This window comes from Bombus pyrosoma, linkage group LG13 (assembly GCF_014825855.1).
Source record: "Bombus pyrosoma isolate SC7728 linkage group LG13, ASM1482585v1, whole genome shotgun sequence".
Taxonomy (NCBI): domain Eukaryota; kingdom Metazoa; phylum Arthropoda; class Insecta; order Hymenoptera; family Apidae; genus Bombus; species Bombus pyrosoma.
The window spans coordinates 4,447,615-4,463,061 of NC_057782.1; the positions used below are offsets into that span (position 1 = coordinate 4,447,615).

A 15,447-nucleotide genomic window follows, 5' to 3' on the forward strand; every position below is an offset into this window, starting at 1 on the left:
GAAGAGAATCGACGCGCGAACTGCCGTAAAATCAGACGATAAACCAGTGCGTAAAGTCCTCCCTGGCGTTCCAGCCTTTCGAAGGAGAGAGGGTGGCAACGAAGCTCACACAAGGTGGGGTAAGTTGAGGTTAGGTCACGCCGCAGACCGCGAATGTAGGGTTGTGGGTCGCGCCCGGTCGAGCTCAGCTGCGCTACGACCTAAAGGGGTTGCGGCTTGTCTCTGGTCAGACACGCCACAGGCCACTCGGCCGTTCCCTTTATTTCTCTATAGAAGATACTCTAATGAACCATCTCTGTAATTTCCCTATCGATCTTCCCTCTACTTTTCACAGGCTAATGCGTAAAGAAATGAGTTACGTGACAGTAGAAAGTGACCGTCACGAGTCAGACCGAGAGTCAGACGCGCTGACGCGTCGTCCGAGTATCGTAACGGTATCGTAGCGTTATTTTTCGAGATAATTAGATTCTATAAATGAGACAACGAATAACGGGTGCCAATCCATTCTATGTTACAAGGCATAGTCCAAAAGGCACGAAGATACAGACAGAACACCATATAAAAAGTCTAGAAAATCACGGGGCCAAAACATCCCCTGAAACTTACTCGATCGGTTGTACGACCCGGAGTCTTCGTATCGCTACCTTTCCAGTTAAAAGGCGAACACACCACTGGGGATCACTTTTCGCGCGCGGTTCACGTTCTACCGGAAGCAGGATCGGTTGAAGACGCGTACAATGCCTGGTACAAGCTAAAATAGAATAAGGCTAGCCCGCGACGAGAACGAATTTCCGCGTGGACGATCCGGCGGCAAGAAAGTGTCCACAACGTCGAAATGACGGTGACGGTTGGGCCGTGCTCGCGTCGACGGCTGCTGCTACCGCGGCTCGCGCTACCTCGGCCGGTCTCGGTCGGCCTCGTCCTTAGTCGGTCTCGCTCGGCTCTTGTATCGTGACGTTGCGCGGGGACGCGAAAACCCCGGCGGTCTAGAGTATCGATCGCATGCGCTAGCGCACGCGAGCTACGCTGCAGCGCGTCAACACGCGCCTTTCTCGACTGATGTGAGGGTTGCGAGACACGTGGTTGCGTTTCCGTTCCAAGATCGTTTCTTTCTTCTTCGCTGCACCGAAGATAAAGGAGTCTTGATTGGACTGTTGGATGAAAGAGAGGAATGTTTTAATGGGAATTGAGACGGAAAGAGGGAGTTCGATGAGGTAGGCTGGTGATCTGCTGGGAGAGAATCTAGGTGTCAAGGGATGACCTTGCTTAAACGCATTCGTTGCAACAGCAGCGTCTGATAGTTGTGTAGCTGAGTATTATCATGTATGAAGATACTGCGATAGAATTGATAAATTTTATATTGAAAGCCCTCTAAAATATCTTTGTTGATATTTATGTATAAAGCTTGTAGGTTTATTTAAAGGAAAATAGTTGACGATGAAATAGAGTAGAAAACAACGGAAAGAATACCCAATATCTTCCGCAGTTCCATTTAAATTCAACGATGCTGCTTTCACTCCTTTTATCATCTAAATTGCAAATACGATCCACAGATATTTCCAACTATAGTTTATCAGTGGATAACCGTATTGCGGTAGATTCCACCAGCACCCCGTGATGAATTAACGAACCTACATCTGTTCTGTAGCAACGTTTCGATTCAGGGTTGTTGAGTAGCGTAAAACGGAGCGATTGAAATAAATTGTATTAAGAATGTGTCGCTTATCATTAGACGCTGACTCGTTATCGCGACGGTCTCTCATTGCACACGGTCGGTTTTGAAATGACGACGCGTCGTTAAGCTGTTTACCATGAAGCAGTCATTAAGAGCAGCGCTTTCATTTAATCACACGTTATTAACTTACGCTTAATACTGCGGGCTTAAGCTGGCTGAAAACTGGTATAATTACCGACCATTATAATTAGTTAAACAGACCATGTGTTCTATGCGTATCTACATGTTCATAAATAATCGATGCTAACAAGATACGAAGTTTGACTCGATCTCATCTGGCCGTGGTATTTGAAGCTCGTGGCGTTCCACGCGACAGGGGGATGAAACCACCCTCAAGTGCTCGTCGAACATCCCGACATCTGACGGAGGGTAAAAGAAGTGTCATGGGAGAAAGTAGCTCGCAAAAGAAGAAACGGTCTACAGTTTTCTGCGCGAGGGTAGCCACCCTCCTCGCAATTTCATCCGTGATTTCACTCTGGAGGTCTCCTTACCGACCATCAGTGATAACGCTCCAAGTTTACTCCCAATGACCACTAGCTTTCGATAAAGACGCACTTTCTTTGGACGAATGGCTACGTTCCAATCGAATGTTATTGATCGTAAAACAAAGTGCTAGAAACGTTAAGTAAATGGGAGCTTGCACCATACAGTGCTGCAGGCTGGTGGCTGGAATCAGAACATGTCTCTCTCAACGGTAATCGTTTTAAGTGGCTGTTTAAAGATGACACGTTCTTGCATGATTTTCTAGACCTCCGGATAGGACAGTTATTTTACGATTACTTGGGAAACCCGTCGTTTATATCGCTGAAAGTTAAATGGTACCTCTTACGTCGATTCTTATTTTCTTAGAAATCAGGTACTGCGATTGCTTAAAAGAGAAAGACGAAAATTCAAAAATGTTTCATTCGTAACTTTCTAAAAGACGCACCATTATTTTTAACGAGGATAATGATGTAATCGTTTCTGGAAATCCAAGTTATACGTCCTCCGTGCAGATTCTTATTTTCATAAAAACCAAGCAAAAGCGATCGACTGAAAACGAAACCAAGAATCTTTGAACTTCCAATCCAAGGGACCCAATGGTCCTCAATTCCGAACTCGAGATTTCTGTATCCACCATGAAAAAAACCTTTCTCCGCCGAACATCGTGAACACCCATCAACTTTTCCCTTTGAAAGTCATCTGTACCCGCACGGGAAGCAACCCTTTCTACCTGTTCTAGCGCGTTATCCGATCATCGATCAACCGCGAGAAGGATCGTCAGACAGCGTCTGTCTGGTGACACGAGGGGTGTCATATAGCGGGACTTCCGGTCGGAAGCAGCGGTCTAGGTATCGTGACGCGTGTGTACCGAGCGAGTCAGAGAGTGTCGGGCGCGACGCTAGCTCGCAGCCAGCTCTACGTCCATCATCCCCGCGGCTACGCCGTAAGGTGGCAACGTTGCTCTCGCGCGAGAGAGGTTTGGAAACAGGCGCAAGGGGCAATGCTACCGCTCGCGCCAACAATGTGCGCTGGTAGGGGAAGGTATGTAGACTGTATAGTATGGAGTATAGAGCGTCCTAGGAGCGTGTTCACGTTATTCTGGTGGGGGCGAGTCGTCTAGCGTGAGACGGAGAGCTAAACGAGAGGAATAGTGGGGACAAGTCAACAGGCCGTGTGGTGGGGCTGAAAGACGAGGTAGCGCGAGAGGGAGGGTAAAGGAGAGAGCAGGAGAGAGGTAGAAGGAGGAGAGGGAGCGAGAGGCAGCCGAAAGCGTATAGCGGCCCATAATTCGGTGCGCCGCCCCGCAATCAGGTTCGTGCTCGATGTTTCTAACCGCCTCGCTCGTCGTAACCGGGAGAGAGAGACGGTAGTGCACGTTTTTACGTTTGTTCGTCAGCTCCGTCGACCAAGTACAGTCCGTGATATAGGACGGAGCACGGCTCGGGCCCGCGATCTATTTTTCTATTATTTTTTTCCGTTTCTCGTTCTTTTACCGACGAATCGTGGTTTCGTTCTTCTCCGGCATTGCCGGCGCCGCGTCGTTCTTATTGTTTACTTGTCCGGAGAGATAGACGCAGCTTGACAGACACTCCACTCTCGGGCATCTCTTCCGTAGTTTAAACGTTTATCGTGAGAGATCGTACGTCACAAGTCGACGTACGAGCGTCGTGGAAAAGCCGGAAGGGCCGCTACGTATGCCCTCCCCGGAGGACATGGAGGACAGTCGAGAGTGTGAGAGGAAAGCCTGCTAAAACACACACGGAAGGAAGAAGAAGAAACGCAGTGGCTCGCCGGTGTAGACGTGCAACAGAAGCGCGCGTCTGCCAGTCAACGAGTCGGCTATTCAGTCAGCTAGTCAATCATTCAGTCAGTGCCGGTTCTACGCTTCGAAACGTTTTCTCTCTGTCTGTTTATACTCGTCTAGAGTTCTTCAATGGTTGCTGTCTGATGTGTTTTGCTGGCAACCGACGATGATTCTTTGTCCGTAAGTGAAAACGAGAAACAAAACAGCGCACGAAAACGAAAACTTCCTGGATCTCTGGTGTTGTTACGATTTTGTGTTCCATCGTCTTTTAAGGCGCCGAAACGTTGCACGAGACATTTTATAATCGCTGGCCACACAAATGCTTGGCATCGAAGGAAAATGTGTCACTAAGAACACGGCCAGTGAATTGATGAATTTCTTACGTGATGATTTTCTTACGTTCACGCAATTCGTTGATTGTTGGTGATGATTGTGCTGGTTCGCTAATATAAACGCCTCCACGTCGTCGTCGTGGTTAAAAAAAGAGGAGGAGGAGGGAGCTTCTCTGGCTGATTGAAACGTTCATCCTTAAAGCATCTCTCGCATCACCGTGCCTTCCTTCCCCTTCAGTTTGGTCCACGTAGTCACGTAAATATATAAAACGAACACACATGCATGCCCCGAAACCGCGTCCTGTGCGCACGTGTATGCACGTGCACGAAGAATACGAGCGTGTTATGGCCGCGGCGTGGTACACGGCTCTGATTATTAACGAGTTATTACCGCGATACTAATTAAGTTTAATCGCAAGGCCGCCGTTCGTTAAAGTTAATTGCACGATCGACCACGGCCCACGTCGTTAACTACGCCGTCCCTGTTCGCTGCGTAGTCGTGCTTTTATAGAAATTACGTGGACTCAATCTTGCTTGGTAGGACGCGCGAAAATCCTTCATCATCGCGTAGCGGTTTCATTTCTTCTCTCTATCGGGTTAAGTTGGTATCGAATCGAGACCGTTTAAATTCGCGTTTAAAATTGCATGGGAATTCTTCCATGATACGATACGATCCGTAGTCTCCGTGTAAACATGTTGCAAAGAGTTGCGTTGCGTGAATTGCAATTGCACCAGTACGTGTCACGAAGCTCGTATTTCTCGCAGTTTCGAACCAACACAGTAGCAGTGCACATCATTGGCTTTTCTCTTCGTATGTGTGAGCTATCGGTCGGCAAACACGTTTCGATCTAATCCACGGCGATGAGCTCCTCCAGTTCTCAGTCTTTTTCATCGATATCGGAACGATCGTGACCGTCTCGCTTGAATGGTTCGTCCGTTAATTTGTTTGCCACCTCCCCCCTCCCCCCACCGTTTCTCAGTCGTGTTATGTCGCCTACGATTTCTTCAAATCCCTTCTCGTTGATCCCGCTCTGATTAGACTCGTAATTTGAGCTCTTAACGGTACGCTCGTCTTTTTTTAGACCAGTGGTTAATCTATGAATTCGATTGTTTGAACCTGGATCGATGGTCGTCTGGGTAAGATTTTTTATGATTTTCGATTCTGCTCGATATTTGACACAATCTATTTTCTTGTCGAACGTTTAATCTTGTGTTTTCGACTAATTCTTCGTTAGAGATTCAAAATTTTTGTAATTCCTTAAATCCGTGTTTATTTAAATAAAAATATATTTAAATCTCGATTATTCGAGTCATTAAGAATCTGTCTCTATTGCACGAGTTTTCCAAAATTCTTTTGCGATTTATACGAGACAATTTTTTAACAAAAAGTATCTTCTACGTTGCTTCCTCAATATCTATAACTATTAAATTTGATCGAATCATCGTTTCTTTAATGATTCATTAACGATCGAGCCAATATACCAGCAATTCAGAAGCCACATTGACTACCTCCATTAATTGAAGATTAGAGACATCGATAATGCTACAAACATTATCTTTAAAATATGCCTTGTAATCCACGATTACTTACGCTATTTTTCTTTTTTTTGTTTTTTGTTTTGCAATAATCAAACGTTCGCAGCAGCGTATAATAAATCATATGTCAATATGTAAAAACATCGATCCTCGGATCGAACCTGTTTTATAAAGATTTTGCATAACGTTTATAATTAAAGCTATCGGGTAACTGTTTTTCAAGAAATTGAACATTAATATCGTGTACTCGGAAATGAAATTTATAGAAAGTAAATTCGATCAGTTTAGTTTCGAGGAGTTTCATTTATCGGATGATCCAACGATTTTCGGTTCCCCAACGCGATTAGTTGAGTCGAGTTTCGTTTCCCTTTGGTTTTATGCTAATGTTAGTTGGCTTCACGCACATGTCATGATGGATCCTAGACGGAATTTGTTAAAGTTCGTAGGCCGTTCGTTGCGACACGCAGGCACACGCGTCGTACATTGCGTGCGACGCGTGTGATCAATAAATCGGGCTGTGCAGCACGCACACGAACGCACCTTCGCGTGTACGCACGTGATGTGCACACTGTTGCAGCCACGGTTCTAAAACGCATAGCCCAGACGTAACAGCGTTCCTTTTCCATGCGACTCGACGACAATGTATCAAAAGCAGCCAGGTCAGAATATTCGTATGGCGTGGAAAATTTTCCTCAACGACGCGACGCAACGTTCACTATCGCCACAACTGCGTTATATTCCTCGAGATTTTGTTATTATTACATGTGTCGTTGCTAAGAATCCGTTGACGTAGGAATTTCGTTTTTGCAAATATTTTGCCACGAAATTGATATTCTATTCCGAAAGATCAGTTTAATGTAACCTTCTTTTTTTTTTTTTAGCTTTTTTTATTTTTTATACCTGATATTAAATATTGGCACGTTGGTCTCCCGTCAAGATTTTCTATTAAATTTTTGAAATTATATTCTGACAGTATCGCGTGCGATGATTTTTCTTCTTTTAGATTTCTACATTTTATTTTTCATATTCGATAATACGGCCTCCTGTATATCATATAGTTTTGTAGATATCATGAGCTCAGTTTTTAAAATAGAACTCCGTAGAATTCTGCTATTAATATTCTACTATTTAATGTAGTCTTTTTTCCTTTATGTTTCATGTTTGATAATATATTCTGTAGGTATGAAATATTGGCGCGTCAAACTCATTTGGCAAAGATTTTCTACGATGCTTTTTAATTAAAGTTTTCGATTAAAGTTTCGAAACAAGGCTTTTCATTAAAGTTTCCGACGAACAGCGTATAACTGAAATCTCGTGTCACGAAGCAAACGACGATTTTGGCTACAACAATTGTTTTTACTAGACGAATTTTTTTCAACGTTGGTAAAACGTTATTCACTTTCTTCTTGGCCTATCATCTTATAACAGGCTTCCCGTCGTGTTTTTGATAAATTCGATACGAAACTTCCTGGACGCACGGGATGTAGGCTACGTAACAAATGTACGCACATACATTATCTCAACGAGTAATTTTTCATTCATATTGTTTCACTAAAATCTTTCCGCAAAACGAACAACATCTCTATACTAATCATTACTTCATAATAAACTTTAACTTTATTAACCGTTTACCAGTACATTTGAACGCTACGTACGACCGACGGTATTTTATATTTCATTATTATCTTCTCAATAATGTTTATTGAACAAAACTTGAAATATTTATAAACTAATAGTACGCATATATAATAATATAGACGTATTTCATAAAAATAACAAATAGGACGAACGCTATCGCGCCGCTTTGTTTCTCTTCGCAATAGATCAAGGCAAGGGCTATCGCGTTGTTTGGGATTTTTCGACCCTTTATTTTCAAAGACCCCTGCTACTCAAACGGTTAAGATTCTTAAAAAATCCATCCTAAACAGGCAGAACACAGAAAGAAAGATTTGATCAATATAACTCTACAAACGTTTCTACATTTTTTAATTCTTCGATATATTTTTACAAGCAATTTGCGATGAATATGCAAGATTGATTATCTCCCGTTAGAAATGGAAATTTTATGAAGAATTGGGAATTTTAATCGCTTATAGGTTTTTAGATTTTTTAAATGTCATTTTTTCTCTTTTACCGGCGATTTACGATGAATTTGCAAGCTTGATTAGCGCCACGTCTCCCGTTAGAAACGGAAATCCCACGAGTCCGTGTCTTTCCACATGGCGGCCGATGGTTATTTGATCGATACGAGCCCTCGTCTCTTCGCTTTTCACCGTGAGCATTGCGACCCTTTTATTAATGACCGACTCACACGCATCTCGATAAGCTGCGATAGGCACGAGTATATACTCACGAGTCACGAGCCTCGCGTTTGGGAACGTTTCACGCACACGAAGGTCGTATCTTTTTCGGACGATTTATTGAGTATTCTCCCACTGCGTGCTTCCCTTTGTTCAATTTACAATCCGATCAGTCGTACTCGTCACAATAATACGAAGAAAGAAAGAAGTAAAGTTAAAGAAAGAATTTTGTTCGCTTATTTTCAAATATTTGTTTATCGCGTTTGATTATCGATCATCGAATTTCCCAATAATAATTCTCGTAATCTGTTCGCTATGTTATCATGCTTCACGAATAAAAGAATTACTTGGTAAATAGGAATGACGCGTTTCGTAAAGTTTACACGAGGGAAACGCCGCTAAAAAATTTCAGACGATAGTATAAATCTTTCTTGCGAATCCACGTTGTTTCGATACCGCGTAAACGCGTTGATCCGCCGTGATCGAACGTTAATCATAGATTTTTATCGTTCGCACGGTCGATGGTGTTAGATAGGAATCGTCATGTGCGATGTTCTCGGTTGCATGGTCACAAGTTCGCACGTATGAATACACGGACGGCTTGTGTAACATTTAAAGCAGGAGATGTACGTAGTATTTATATAATGAATCTCTCGAAAGCCCGATTAATCAATTTCACTTTTTGTTAATTTCTTAATTCCATTACCAAAGTGTAGGATTGGGGTTCGATTCTCAAGGAACAAATTATTTCCATAAAGTTCATTTATCGAAGTAATATAATATACATAAGCGACAGTAAATTTTAAGGTGAATTTTAAAAAAGCTTTTGTAACATCATTACATTTTGATACTTCTCGATTTATGGAGTTGATCAATGTAATTTTTGAAAAACTCGTATGCGACGTGGTACACAAATAATCGGTTGCTACAATCTTTGAACACGTTTTCTTAATTTAACTGAAAATTATTTCGGACACGTCACAACCATTTCGAATATCGTGGCAATCAATTTATAAATCACTCTGAACATTATACACTTTTTTTGCGAATTTTTCAATCTCGCATTGCTGCAAAGCATTCAGTATCGATAATCAAGATAAGAAAAGATTTGGAATAGAAAATGGAGGAAATATTGGCATATAGTACATATAGGTCGCAAAGCACAATAAAAACAGTGGAAATTAACCGAATTATGGAAGCGTCACGTCTGCTAATGATTTATGCGCGACAATGTGGCGGTAATTGGTAGCGTGCACGCAGCGAGCGACGCGCGGCCTGTCCACCGATTAATTAATGAATTGACGGGCACGAGATTGCGGCCGCAAAATGATGTACATACATTCGTCACTGGGAGATGGTCAATTGTCGATGTTGGAGCGCAAATTTCGTCGTTTGTCACCGTTCGTCGTCATTTGTCGAGATTTGTTTCTGTTTCCGAGGTTGAGAAGTGTTCTTCCGTACGATCGTAATGGGTCTTGGATCGCGTGGGAATCGATGCAAAAGAGAAGTTTCTTTCCCAAACCCCCTTTTGATATAAAAGCAACGGCAGGAAGTGTATTTTCGAACCGATACATCCGGTCGATCGAACGATGCGTTTTATTCGACGATGCTCGTGAACGATATTGAAAAAAAAAAAAAAAGAAAAAAAAAGAACGTTCGGGGTAAAACAGAGGCTAATAAATAGAGGCGATCGTGCGATGATCGAATGACGCAATAAAAAGATAATTACTGGAAAATAGAAGCCAATAATGGGCGGGTATAAAATTTTACAAGCGAACGAGCGTTTCGTCGATGTTCACCAGTGCCTCTGTCCTCTATGGTTTCCTCTCTCTATAGCTATTGTTACTGTGGTCCAGACAAAAAAATATTTCTTTTCTTCGTCGTAGCTTCGTTCTAGCTGGTTGGAAGTATACGTTTTTCGGGGTAGTCGTAAAATCGACCGGTTTCGAAAGTAATCTTCGTAATTCCAGTATACGTGTCTAGCTTTGACTGGGAACAGTAATACATAGTTTGGCCGTAGAGTCTGCTTCGTTTTTCTGTCCCGGTACTGGTATCTCGGCCCACGAATTGTTTTACAACGAATGGGGAGCTCCGAACCGCAATGAGATAACAGAAATTAAGGGTTCTAGGGAACATAGTTACGTACCTGCGTCGGAAAACGTACACACGTATACGACGAAATATTCCGCTTCTAGCCACGTACGTACCTGCTGAGAGGCCTCGAGGGGCCTCCAAGGAACGTAGCAGCTGGCCCGATAATTGCGCCGGCGATATTATTAATGGTTCCAAAGATTTGCTCCGGCCCGGAACCCAGGTAGACGAGCGAGTGTGCGCTGTGCGCTATGCGCTGTGCGCTGTGCGCTGTGCGCCCACCTTAATCCTCTACCACGTGAAAAAGTACAGGATGTAACCGCGCACAATGATACTCCCTTGGCTCAGACTAGGGACACGTACGAATAGGATTCCTCTTTTCTTAGCATCTTTGTTATGTGCTTTGAATTTCTGGTTTTCGTTTGAATCGTTTAAGGGGGATGAAAATAGTGGAGATATTTTTTGAGTGATAGGATTTTGACGATAGGACTTTTAGGATTTCGTTTCAAGATTTTTTAATTGTAGCATTTTATTTTACGATCTTTCGACTTTACTATTTTTCTTTGGGTTTTTCAAATTCTAAGATTCTGTTTTTTTTTTTTTTTAGTAAATTGTGAATTCATGTAGCGGTTATTTCAGATACGTTCTTTTGTTTCTCAGAATAGCTGTGGAAAGCTTACTGACAAAGGGAGAACTTCAGTTGTCCCATCTTGTCGAAGTTAAAATGATTTTCTATAAAATAATAGCATCCAGTTTCCTAATGATACGCTAATGATAAGTATCAGGCATAGAAATTCAATAATTTTGCATAAACGATATAACAAACTATAGACTATAGACTATATATTATAATCTTTAAACGATCAAAGATATGTAGTATTACGAATATTATCGAAGATACACTGACAAAATGAGGCGTCGTTTGGATTCTAAATTGGAGATTTTTAGAGAATATTTCTTTAATTTACAATGTTATTGATGCTAAATAATACTTGAAGAAAGAAATAAAACAAAAATTATATTCAGCAAGATTACTCAGTTTAAACATAGAATGGTTAGAAGCATGAAATATTTTATTTTATTAAGAACTTCCATAAATCTTCTACAGAAATTCCTGCAAATGTCCAGAACCTATAAGTTTAACCGAAGGAGGGAAAAGAAATTCTCGTCAGTCTGTTTTCTAAGAAGGGTCAGGATGTAAGGGTCCACGAGAGTGTTTATTTTCGGGCACAAATGGAATGCTTGCCCGGGAGCTGCACACTTTTCTTACGATTTTGTGAAAAACTTCACGTTCTTGATGCGTTTCATCTGGTAATCGGAGTATGCCATACCTAGAGCTTCTTCCTTCTCCTCTTCATTCATGATTCTCTGGATATTTTCTCGTTTGCCACTCTCGCATGGTCTGTGTTCTGTCCATTTCGAGGACTTTCGATGAATAGAGCTCCATGTAATACGAGTGAAGCAGCGTTATGGGTTTTCCTTTGACTTCGTACCACGTGCATCCGCAAAAGTATGCTCGCGGCACACCCACCGCGTGAAAATCCTGTTTTCACTTTCATTTAACCGACAAAAACTTTCACCGATCGATTTCTGCCACCAGCGTAGGAAACGACACGCTACGAAATAAAATCAAGGACGTTCGACGAACGTTTCATTCATCGTACGTCCCGTTTCCTCGTCCTCCGAGCGGATATTCCTTTTTAATATTTAAGTTGTGACGTCAGATCTTCCGAGCTCTCGAAGAAAATCGCGCATTCTTACTCTCCGCTCGCGAATACATTTCAATATTTAGGAACGCGATGCCTTTCGACTGCAAACATTCCTGCCATGCTACTTTGCACAACGCTACTTTGAATATTCTCCGAAGTAGGAACCTCGCCCATGATGTATGCTAATTCTTTACATCGTATAATAAGGGTGATTTCAGGAAGAAAATTTCCCGATAGCCAAATTATAATCATTTGTCTAAAAGGTCCTTTCTATTTCGATATATTCTGTATTTTATAATCGTGTTACATATATACATTTATTATATATAGTGCACACGCCTTTGTTTTCCAATGAAACGCCGCCTCTTGCTCAAGTTCGGCATTTTATTTTCATAATTATAGAGATATCTATCATAAAAAATACGAAATTTAATATACGTACACCTAATTAATTATTATAAAAGTGCAATATTATAGCAACAATATATATATATATATATATATTATAGTCCCAATAAAGTTGAAACGATTTATTTCCGTAGGCCGAACAAAGCATTTCGTTATCAGGGGCAATTTTCTCGCCTAATACAATGCAGATAAGAAACCGGCAACTATCTGTTTCCTTATCGTGATGCATACACGATTTCTCATATTTTTCCACAATTAGTCTTCCCGTCGATAGAACGAAATCGATTTAACTTTATACCTAGCTACGAAGATAAAGCCTACAAATACACCTGGATACCCAATCCGCCGATAGGATCTTCAATTACTTCGTTCTGCCAGGTCTGAGGAATTGCAAAATCTGTAATCTTATACATATCCTGGGTAAATCTTTGTGAAAAATTTCAGTATGAAAATTCCATTCTCCATCGAAGCCTCGGCAGCCAGGAAACTGTCGAGCAAAACCTGTAGAACACGAAGCCTTAACAAAACTTCGATCGCTTTTTACCATCTCCTCGATGAACACAAATCATTCGCTTTTCTTGCTTCTGGATCTTGTAGCTTTTTCCTATCCGTCCTTGAGATCTCGCACGACAACGGCGTAACGGTTTTTGATCTGTCGCGATCGATAGAGATATCGAACGCGATTGACGTAGCGGATGAATCCAAACGTTGATCATAATAGTAGTCACGACTAGTGGCGAGTAGGTTGGCCACGGAAAGCGGAGGAGGAAGAGGTATCCTTTCTGAAGAGAGTGGAAGGATCGAGAGTGTACGCCACACCTCAAATTCGCGGCATTCCTGCTACGCGTAGCCAATCTCTCGACTCGTCTTGAGATCTATCAAACTTCGTCTGTGTGGGTTTGTGTGCGCGCCAGTGTGTTCCTTCCATCTCTAGGATCGATCTATCGTCGGGCACGTGCGTGCATTTCCTGCTCGTGAATAAATATTGCGACCACGTTATCTACTCTGGTCGGTCGTTACCTCGCTGCCACGCTTTTTCTCACCGCGGAAAAATCGCTCGTGCGGCTAATAATCGACAACGATTACGTTTTACGAGCAGATTACGCTGTAGAGAAACGGATAGACTGTCGTAGGAATGACCGGCTAAATCGCGATTTAGTTCACTGCTTGGCGGCATATATGTAGTCTCGCGACAACAATTTTTCGTCTGCGAAAATTGGTTTCTAGCATGGAAATCTGTATGCTTCTAAATATTGATTGCTGAAAGCTATCACTATCAATTTTAATATCTATATTCTCGCAATTCTATCTGCAATCATTGCAGGTGGTGACGACTTTTTTTTACTTTTCATCTAATATCGCGCGTTATTAATTTCTGAAATAAAAATATATCTCTGGATATTTCATATATTTTTCCATATTAGGTATATGAATTTTGTGCGTATCTACGCTTTTACAATAAATCCATAAATATACGCAGTTACATTCAATAATAAGGATATTGTGTATCTATTATCTTTTGACTGACTATGACCAGTTATTCGAGACGAGGACTTTACGTCTTCACCTTCTGCCTTGTTTTCGTGAAATTAAAAATGGAAATGTTAAGGTTATACGAAAAATAGCTTTGGATGTTAGAGGAATAAACGATTATGGGGGAATTGGCTAACCGACGAAATTAACCAGTCACTTGGCCTTGAGAATCGGACTAAGTGCGATAAATTACTCATGCGTAGCGAATAAAAAGAATTTTTCGAATATAAACACATTTGATGGTCGATACATAGACTCGCGATGAATAAATCGTCCTTGCGTCGTAGTGTGCCAGGTAATCGATCGGGGTTTCAACTTCTAACTTTATCTGCGTACTTCGTTAATCGTTTGATAAACGATCACACGTACGATATCAGGTGGGAGAAATGTAATTATTTTTGTCGCGATGGATTTCGTAGATATCGACGTTTGCTTGCTGATGTTGAGTTTATTATTTCGATAAAATTGCATTCATTCCTGGTAGTACGTTCTAGAATTAAATATTCGGATTGTATTGAAATCTTTTTACGACTACAGTAAAAATAAGTAAAATATGGTAAAAGGATATATAGGGATTTTGTTGGGTGTTTTAATAGCATAAAACGTACAAGGTCGGACAATTGCGTTATGTAAAAAGAATAAGCTTATAGAAGTAATTTTAATGATATGTAAGTAGAATATTATTTATATTTTTTAATCCCAAAATATCCCGTTTCGAAGTAACGCATACATTTATGACTCTACCTGTGCCAATCAGAGATCAATTGTTCGTATAAATTTCCTGATATTTACTCTGCCAAACAATAAACGACGTACGGTATTAACGATTATTTAGATAAAGCATTATCAGTCCTGCGAATTATCGTTCCAAAAAAAAATGCACTCGTCAGCCGAGTTAAACAGATTGTCATTCGTCATTTCAATTACACGTAAAAAGATCTCGCTCGTATATATCGTCTTTGAGCCAATTATGTTACCGATCTTGATAAAGAAAAAATTATCGTTAAACATTCGAAAATACGCAACATGTTAGAAAGAAGGAAAAGAGGCGGATTGTTCGGCGTAATTGCATTGCGTCAACGAATCATCAACTAATCGTCTGGAATGAAAAATCGTCATAGATGAGTTCGACGCAACGCGTAATCGATCTTTACTACCGATCTACCGTATCTGTCCCCGCTCATTGCCCCTCCGCGCCACGCAAATCCCGCGGTTTTGCGATAAAAACGCAATATTCTGTAGCCGACTGGCAGATAACGCGTTCCATATTGCAGGGAGCCGGCGAGATAACAGCGCTCGCGTTATTTACGTACACGCACGGAGCATTGTGCTGCATCACCAGCTTTTTCTATGCCGATCGTACCTTTTCTCCTCTCTATGAACGTCATATTTTTTTTTTGTCTTTGTACATGTACGTAAAGCCAATAGTAACACGTCTATATTCAATCCTCCTTTATTTCGAGGATAAAATATATACGTATAAAGTGGTCTATGTAAGTATTCAAACGCTATTTCA

The 15,447-nt window shown here is 41.4% G+C and overlaps 2 protein-coding genes across 13 annotated transcripts in view; one reads left to right on the top strand and one right to left on the bottom strand.

Moving 5' to 3' along the window:
* Window positions 1-936, bottom strand: part of LOC122574042 (nuclear receptor coactivator 5-like) — a 45,901-nt gene extending 44,965 nt beyond the window's left edge. The window contains exon 1 of the mRNA XM_043741128.1: window positions 607-936. The gene's annotated coding sequence lies outside the window, so the exon portion shown is untranslated. The remainder of the gene's footprint in view (window positions 1-606) is intronic.
* A 2,480-nt stretch (window positions 937-3,416) lies between these two features.
* The window catches only part of LOC122574033 (protein abrupt), a 77,704-nt gene continuing 65,673 nt past the window's right edge, over window positions 3,417-15,447 (top strand). For 6 of the 12 annotated variants that reach the window (XR_006318877.1, XR_006318876.1, XM_043741107.1 and 3 more), the window contains exon 1: window positions 3,536-3,949. The gene's annotated coding sequence lies outside the window, so the exon portion shown is untranslated. The other 6 variants (XM_043741099.1, XM_043741097.1, XM_043741093.1 and 3 more) reach the window with 6 other exon arrangements.